The 9634-nt window shown below is 32.4% G+C and overlaps 1 long non-coding RNA gene across 1 annotated transcript; it reads right to left on the bottom strand.

The window, feature by feature from the left end:
- Window positions 1-5119: 5119 nt before the first annotated feature.
- LOC145163169 (uncharacterized) lies at window positions 5120-7787 on the bottom strand. Its single transcript, XR_013739624.1, has 3 exons — window positions 6187-7787; window positions 5747-5810; window positions 5120-5547 (listed from the first exon to the last, which is right to left on the bottom strand). It is a non-coding gene; the product is annotated as an uncharacterized LOC145163169 (long non-coding RNA).
- Between the last annotated feature and the right edge of the window lie 1847 nt (window positions 7788-9634).

Genomic DNA, 9634 nt, shown 5'->3' with positions numbered 1-9634 from the left:
AGAAATCTTCGTTGAAGATCCTAGCAGATGAGAAAAAGAGGTCATCGTATTCATGTTAAAGTTCGTAATGAAAGTACGGACGTGATTTTCAGAAAAACTTGATGAATTTCACAGATGAATGAATGAATTGATCAGGAATTCCAAATCGATCACTCGACTAAACAAATCAATTGCAGAATCAAATCACAACTGAAGATCAGAGATGATTTTCAGAACCAAAAAGTGCGGAAACTTTTGAATAAAAATCGCGACTCAAAAACTTATGATTCAGAATGAAAATCAGATCATTGCAGTATGATTCCTGCTCTGATACCAATTGTAGATGTGATTAATCGAGTGTAAGAAAGAAATCAGAGTAAAACAACGTAATCAGAACACCAGAGCAAATAAGATCTTGTTTAACCTCATTTATATTTTCAACAAACAACGAGAGTGTTAGACAGAATTACAGCCAAAAGTTCTATCTATCTCAGAGTACATCTCCTATTTATAGGAGAATTGAAAGTATACAAAAAATACTAAGGACTCGACATTTAGACTTCGAAACTAAAATGCCTTAGTAAATAGATTACAAAACATTCGAAACTGACTCAACAAACTTTGACACATTACAACATACTTGACTCAACATTTTAAATATTAATTGTTATGGTTTTTAGTTTCGAAAAAACATTTATTAATTTGTAGACGGTTAACAGGTTAACCGTCACCGAATAACCTAACAGGAAAAACAGGTTAACAAAAAACCAACCGGTCGATCGAGTTTTTTGGTTTAGGTTTAAGTTTAAGAAATTAATGAACCAATCCTTTGTTAACATTCCGAAATATGATTTCGGTTCCGTTAATCATCCATGAACACCCTTACTTGCTGAAAACTTTGGACATTTCGTACAAGTTGCTAAGAAAAATGTCGATTTTCTTAAAAAGAATTGAATCAATTGGACGAGCGAAGCTCTTGGTTTTTCGGAGAGTTCGAAAAAAAGTAGATGAATTTGTTTGGTTAAGGAACCTCGAAGATCCCCACTAATCTGGTGACAGTCACCTTCTTGGCCCCAACCTTATTAGCCTCATTATCCAGGTTTTGCTTGTTTTCTCTTTCTATGTAATCTCTATTTTTGACAGAATTTAGTTGTAATTAGAATCTACACTTGCAAGAGTGACCATATTCATATAAATGTCGTCTAATTGTCGTCTAATTGTACTTTAACAAAGAGAGTTATGTGTTTGAACCACCTCTGTTTTCTACATTATCTTTTTTTTAAACAACAAATTATATATATATATATATATATATATATATATATATATATATATATATATATATATATATTAAATATGAGTGATGTGAGGTGATTTTACTATTCATTAAGTTTTGATAAATACATACCAAAAGTTGTTAAATCAAGAGTAAAATACAATTTTTCAAGCATATTTTACAAAATACAAAGTAAATATCTTTTTAGAAATAAAGGTTCTCACTCTAATCATCATAATTTGTTACATTTACATTTTCTTCCTTATTTTAATCTAATAATTTTTATCCCTTATAATTTTAAAGTTAAATTATTAGGATTTTATAAATTATGATTTTAGCCCCTTATTATATTTTAAAGTTACGGTTTTTGTCCTTTACATAATTTTTTTATAGATTTTATTTTATTAACATTGTTTTTTATTATTATAACTTCTTAATGAATTGTGATTTATGGTCACTTACCTTATTTTTGTCCTCCTCCATACATAATTGTTTGGATTGAGATTTTTTTTATACTTTAATGGTTCACTTAATATAATATCATCGTCACTATTCTACATGTGGATTGTCGATAATTGAAAATGATATAGTATAATCGTCACCATTCAATATTAAATATCAAATATGGTTTGTGAGGAGGTTTCACTGTTTGTTTGGTCTTTTTTTTCCAAATTCAAATTTATTAAAACCAAATCATATTATATATCATCAAGAATGTAGTATAAAATATGAAACAACATTCTTTCTGGGATTTTCATCTTTACACTTTTCCCCTTCAATTAATTTTTATTTAATGATTTTCATCCCTCATAGTTTTAAAGTTAAATTATTAGTATTTTATACATTACGATTTGGTCCTTTACTATATTTTAAAGTTAAATTTTGGCAATTTACATAATTTTTTAATAATATTTTTTATTAATTTCTTTAGGATATACTTTCAAGTATTATTTTCGGCCGCCTCCTCCGTACATAATTATTTGTTTCCAAATTTTATTTTGATATTTTTATGCTCCACTTTATACGGTTTAATCGTCTCCGTGTTATATATGATGTCGAGCTGTGTTTTCCAACATACTGGGACTTCCGCAGCATCGTGCGGACGGTCCAAACCCTAGTTTAATATATTCCTAAACTACTCTTGAATCCACCTATGTCCCATGTTCTAGATAGGAGTTGAACCATCAACCTCAAGGAGAAGGGCAACACCCAATAACGATGGGCTAAAAACTCTTTGGTTTCTTCTATGCTATCTACACTAGATAAATAATTTGTGTTTGGGGGAGTGTGATGGGTATGGAACAAAAGTACTACAAAGAACTTTTTAGGCTATGAATTTTTATGAGTATCTAGAAAAAAACTTTTAGAGAGATTGTGATATCATCTATTAAAGCAAGCCATGTAAGTTAAGTTTTGGATTTTCTTGGGAATTTAGGAAAAATATGCTTGAAGAGACCCCGTATTTGAGAAAATATCTCTTCAACTCATAATTTTATGTTAATTAGCAGGTTCAATCGTGTGTGGAATGGAGTTTCTGCAACAACAAAAAGGGAATGGGTGTGGTTGCTATGCTTTGTAGGTAGTTGCCTTTGTTTGTTGGGTATGTACTAGATGTATGATTTTGGGAAGAAGATGAAAGAGAGCTGGAGGGTTAAATGGAGTGGGGAGGACCATCTTAATGACGCACTGCTATCTCATTAATAGCATGGGAAGAATAATCAGGTTACCCCTTTGTTTTTTTAAATGACTTTTTTTTAACCGGCAAATACTAATATATAATCTACACCTAAACTAATATCTAATTCCACATATGTCCACAACGGGACTTGAACCCTCGACCCCAAAGAGGGAGGACACCACCTGATACCGTTGGGCTAGAAACCCTTTTTTTTAATGACCTTTTAATAAGGAAAAATAGACTTGAAGCTTTTAGACTACAAACAAAAATCATTAGAACCTTTTAAAACAAAACTCAAAAGTTTGTAGGGTAGAATATTATTTTCCCTTTTAAATAGACCTGGCAATGCATCGGGTTTGGAACAGATCGGCCTTCATCCAAACCCATTAAGAAATTTTCAACTGTTGATCCAAACCCGAACCAAAACCCGCAAGGTTATAAATAGTTAAACGCAAACCCTTATCCATCGGATCGATGAATTTTCAACAATTTTAACCGACCCATTACAATATTAAGATTACGCTATAATTGTGCATTACAACACATATAACAAGAATCAATAAAACTAGAAAACATTCATTCCAAAACAAAACAAATGTCTACTATTGCAAAAATACATAAGAAAATGTAGACACCAAATTCATCTTAAAAAAAGCAAAGTCCAACAGATCCACTCACTCATTGATCACTTGGAAAAAAAAGTAAGCACATATAAGTGTATATTAAATTATTTCAAGTAAAAATTTAAGTGAATTCTAGAGTTAGAGCAATATTTTTTGTTTCCTTGAGGGGCGGGTCATAAACGGATCGGATCGATAGTGATCCATACACGACCCTTTTAATAAAAGGGTTAATGGGCATGGGTAGTTAACGGGTAAACGAATCATAAAATATGATCCAAACCCATTAACTTTGGATGGGTTTTGAGCGGATCAGGGCAACCCACTCCGTTGCCAGGTCTACTTTTAAATACCATCGTTAATTCTTGTGTAATCATGTAATATTTTGTAACGGATTAGCCATGACCATCCATCCTTAAGCTAATCCATCACAATCGTCTTCAGAAATCAGATATTAACTTTCGATGGAGATCCATCACAGATCAGGAAATAGCAACATATATTTGTCTCCATCACCAAAATTGGTGTGTGAGTAATTTTTTTTTCTGAAGTGGAGGTATATGACCTTTGACCTTCTTTTCAAATCATCAATTGATTTCAAAGCTTTAGAAGACGCAGCAATGATTTCACCTGTCTTTCTTCTTGGTGTCTTTCGTTATCATCTTAATGGAAGACTTAGACTTTACTTTGTCCTTCTTTCTTCTTGTTTCCCTTATCATCATAATGAAAGACTTAAGACTTTACTTTGCTTTCTTCTTGTTGTATTTCCTTATAATTATAATGGAAGCCTTGAACTTTCATCAATTTTGAGCAAAAGTGCTCTAACATGTTAAGCAATATAGGCAGAATACCGTGAATATGATGTATGCTGTTGATTAAAAAACGACAGAAGCTGTTTAGCAACTATAAAAAGAATCAAATTGATTCCTTGTTTAAGATCAACTTTAAGTTTTGATATTGGTTTCTGTTGTGCCACCTTTTGAATAGATACCACATAAAGACCCTAACAATTTTGCCATCATTTAGATACACCTACTTTCATAGTTGTTCTTAGTGTGCACAGGCATAAAGACCCTAACAATTTTGCCATCATTTAGATACACCTACTTTCATAGTTGTTCTTAGTGTGCACAGGCATTCAAACTTGCGACATTCTATTGGGCATAATTTCTCTTGGAATCCCCTAGACTAGTGGTGCACAAAGGAACCACTTTTTTTATGGCCCAACAGAACCGGACATGTTTTTTCAGTTCAACTAAAACCGAACCACCACATTGATATAGGTTTTTAAAAAATTACAAATCAGTTTTTAAACCGAAAATAACCAGTTTTTTCACTCACTTTCACTTAAAAAAACGATCAAACATGTTAGGTTTTAACCGAAACTGAAACTGAAATGAAAAAAAAAACGGTCATAAACCAAACCGGTTTTAACCGGCCTTTGTGCACCTCTAACCTAGACTAGACAAGTCGATTTGTCTAAATAAGACTACACCATTGTCATCATTCTAGAGGCCAATCAAAACTGATGCCTTTAATACCACTTTGTTGTAAAGACAGGCCACAACCAAGATTTCACAAGAGCATAAGAATCTTTACTTATTTTTCAAAATGAAACGTTACAACGGCTTATATACGATTCTAAAAATATTACAACACCTTAAATATCGCTCCCACATGCCTTAGTTGTAAACACATTAGAATTCACGTTGAACCTTAGATATCACGTTGGTCTTCGGGCACCCAATGATGCATATGCCCCTTTTCAATAGCAATTTGATCTCAAAATCATAGATAACTAAAAAAACTTAATTTACAACTCTTTGAACAGCAAAAGTCATTTCTTGTACTGGTAGAGTCAAAATTATCTATCAGGCTCCAACTTCATATCTGGATCGAATGGCTCAAGAACATGAACATCACCATTGCTCATTCCAAGAGAACATTGGTCAGGACAAATGAATATGTTTGCAATAACCATAGGAAACGAGAAGCTGCAAAAATTAAAAGCATAAGTAACCCAACATCAGCTTTTAAATAATACATTGAGATTGCATGATGACTCTAGGAAATACTACAACTTCAGGCTTCAGCCAACAAGTTTAATGAGATTAAGGGAATGTATCCCTTGTGAGTTATGCACTTATCTACTTTATACTTATAATTTGCCAAACACAATTATATGAAACACACCTTGTGGGCACCCAATGAATTAATCAACTGTATCAGTAATCCCAAATTTCTATATTAGCATGCCCTGCAATATACAAATATAGAAGATAAGCTTACCATAACAGAAACATGATAAATGGTTGTTGGATCTCTTATAGATCATATGAAATAGGTGTAGCAGTGTAACTTTTGATGTCCTTTGGAAGAAAAATATTTGGTTCTTCGATGTTTTAACCCAATTCCAAAGCATATTAGATCTTATGATTTGGATTTTGGAAATTAAATGAGTTGAGTTGTCGAGATCATCTCTATGAAAACTTGAGTAAGAAAAAAGCATTACTTTTTTAGATGATTGGTAAAAAGATAAATTGTTAAAAGCATCTCCATTTGATTAGAAAATAAGTACATCCAACATAATATATACAAGGGAATGTATTATGTTGGAAATATATACAACTTACTTGATATCCAAGTGCATTTTCAATCATTCTCACGGTATCTTTCATGATCTGTCTTCAAGCTTCAGAAAGCTATTGCTTAAAAATTCCTCAAGGTTTTATGGTTTATTTAATCGCGTATATTACCAAAACTAATTGTATTAACTTTTTTTAGTTAATAGCATCGTCCCGCCATTCATGTTCAACGGCAGTCATCATTGTCGCCAATACACAACCTCCCACACACATAGTGTTGTAAACCACATATATAGTGCTTTAAACAACACCACACCAAAAGAGTACACATCGTACTTTATGTGAAAAATAGGGCTTACACATATTGTTGATCACAATATCCATTTGCACCAATGGTGGAGGTGAAAATAAATGTGAACTTGTTAGCCGGAGCAAATTTGGACAAGCCAGAATCTGAGAAGGTATTGGCATGCCAATATCCCCTTTAATAGGATATTGAAACTTTTAACATCAAAATGTAATACTTTAAGTTAGGTCCTGGTGGAAATATGAAGGTATGCTAGTCCACGAGCAATCCTAATTGTATTGAGATGCAAGTCTAGACTTCTTTTAGATGCGTACTCGTACACAATTAGATGCATACTCATACACAACAATCTTCTAATCACTCATATCACCAAAACTCCAAAACATGGACAACATTTTCGTGTTTGTATATCGAAGGTGTTCATTTTCCTTCCAATATTTAGTATTGCTGAAATCTAAGCTCTTAGGTGTTCCAATATATATCTAATAGGATATTTGAACTCTTGATATCATGGTGCAATACTCTTAAGTTGGGTTTCGACCAAATTATGAAGGTAGTCTAATCCACAAGTCATCCCAATGCATATTGTCAAACATTTGATCCAAGTTAGATCACTGCTATTGAGATGCAATTCTAAACTTCTCTTATAAAAGGATTGAGATGCGTATTCATAAACAAGCATTTTCTTATCACTCTCATCACAAAACCTTAAAAGAAGAACCAAATTTTCATATTTCTCAAACGAAAGCATTCTGATTTCCTTCCAAAACTCAAGGTTTACTTGCCCAAATGCACCGTCTAAACGATTAAAAATGGTCTGCCTCTTCGAATGGACAACTTCTCCCTTATACACATCCCCAAAATCCTCCTTCCCTGATATAATTCTTAGCAGCAAAGTTGTTGATTGCAAATTTTATGGATTCGAAGTGTTCAAACTCACTTATATGAGACATCTTTAGATGCTCGAACAAAAAAAAGGAAACCATATTACGAACATCAAAGCATCAAGGTCTGGTAAGTCGATTAGCAAGAAGAAATATATCTACAAGTTCACCAGATCTATAAGCCACCGGTCAGTAGCAGTTTTAAACAATTACAATCCAAAGCGACTTAGGCACTATTTGTCTATTGTAATTTCAGATCTGAAAATAAAATTTTCATCTGAGCGCTTAGGCAACAAGATATATCTGAACGAGTTTACCAGCTGTGAAATAAAGTTATAGGCGCCGCCAGGTCACTGTCGTCGCCGTAGCAGCAACTCACAGTTGCCGATTGTGGTAGTAGTCTTCGTAGAGAGAGTTGAAACTTTGAAACTTGAAAGAGTTGTTTCTTGAAGTTTCGTTCAATAATTTCTTTTGAGTTAATTACAAAAATGTCTTCCTATGCATTTTATAATTGTGATCCAAAGTTATTTTTTTTTTTAATCGTTAAAATAAATTAATTTTATGGTAAATAAATAACTGTATTACTTTTCAATCAAATACACTTTTTCAATTGTAACTGTTATTAATTTTAAAATTTTTATAATATTTTCTTTTATTAGCAGTAATTTTTTTTTTGTTCATTTTGGATTTTGGTCATAATGGTTTTGGTTTATTGTCACGTTTAATCCCTATGTTTATGCGTTTACAGTTTTACCCCATACAAAGTCTAGTTTTTTCAATAGTTTATAAATAAAAAATATATCTATGCTAATATTCATCATCTATAAAATGATAAGAATAGAGCAAAGCACACATCATGGTGGGTGTCATTGCAATGTGTACTGCGGTGAACATCGCACCTACTACGTATGTGGTGTCCACCCCGCACAAGAGCATCTTGTCACATTTTACCCCTATTTTTTTTAAATTCTTTTAATTAATTATTAAATTATATATATATATATATATATATATATATATATATATATATATATATTGTTGATGTGGCAAGCAAAATTATGGTAAGGTGATGTACCACACCTACTGGTGTAACCTCTTCTCCAATATATATATATATATATATATATATATATATATATATATATATATATATATATTAGGGGTGTTCGCGGTGCGGTTTACAGCCAAAACCGCAAACCGCACCACATATGCGGTTTGAGTTTTTCGAAAACCACAAACTGCGCCGCGAACCATGTAAACCGCAATATGTGGTGCGGTGCGGTTTTAGGCGGTGCGGTGCGGTTTATGCGGTTTGAAGAATTATATATATATTATAAAAGTATTATACGATATAAAAAAAACATATAAATAATTAACACCAAAAAAGATGTTTATGATAAATGACACACACAGAGGTTAAACTACACGATTATCAATAATTTGAATGAAATAAAAACTTCATCTTAGTTATGAAATCAATTCAATCCATATCTTGCATCCTTCAATCTTCGATATATTCTTCGTTTATTTATATGTATGAGCAATTGGTTATATATATATATATATATATATATATATATATATATATATATATATATATATATATATATTGCGGTGCGGTTTGAACCGCGATTTCATATTAAAAAACCGTAAACCGCACCGCCTAGTGCGGTTTGACAAAGTTAGAAACCACAAACCGCACCGCGAATGTTCCAAACCGCGTTATGCGGTGCCGTGTGATGCGGTGCGGGCGGTTTATAAGGTCTGTGCGGTTTTCTGCACACCCCTAATATATATATATATATATATATATATATATATATATATATATATATATATATATATATATATATATATATATATACCCCAATGTTGTCTTCTCCACCTTGTATTCCTATCTTAGAGTCATCGTCGAATAAAACATGACATCGGATGGTAGGTAACATCAAATGGAAATCATATGTTGCACCATTCTACTATACGTGTGATAAACTTCCTATAACAACTAGTTTCTTTAATTTAGGAGATATCATATCCAGTTTATGTGTTTATTTGTATTGTTTTTCTTTGGCCATTGTTTCTTCTTATCTCTTTTTACCAACTAACGCAAACATGCTACCGTTAACCATGCTACTATAGAGAAAGTAAAGTTGGCTCTTCCAACTCTCGTATTCGAGGAAAGCTAACTTCATTCCTAAGTGTCCTCTTTTCTTGGTGTGATCGTGTCAGCGTACGAATCTGGAGTGATGGAATAGAAGGACCTACAATTAAATCAAAGAGGAAGTTGGTGTGCTAGATTCCACTG

Source organism: Lactuca virosa, chromosome 3 (assembly GCF_052849685.1).
Source record: "Lactuca virosa cultivar CGN04683 chromosome 3, Lactuca_virosa_CGN04683_v6, whole genome shotgun sequence".
Taxonomy (NCBI): Eukaryota; Viridiplantae; Streptophyta; class Magnoliopsida; order Asterales; family Asteraceae; genus Lactuca; species Lactuca virosa.
Note: the sequence above shows the minus strand (reverse complement) of the source record. Positions and strands in the feature narration are given on the sequence as shown.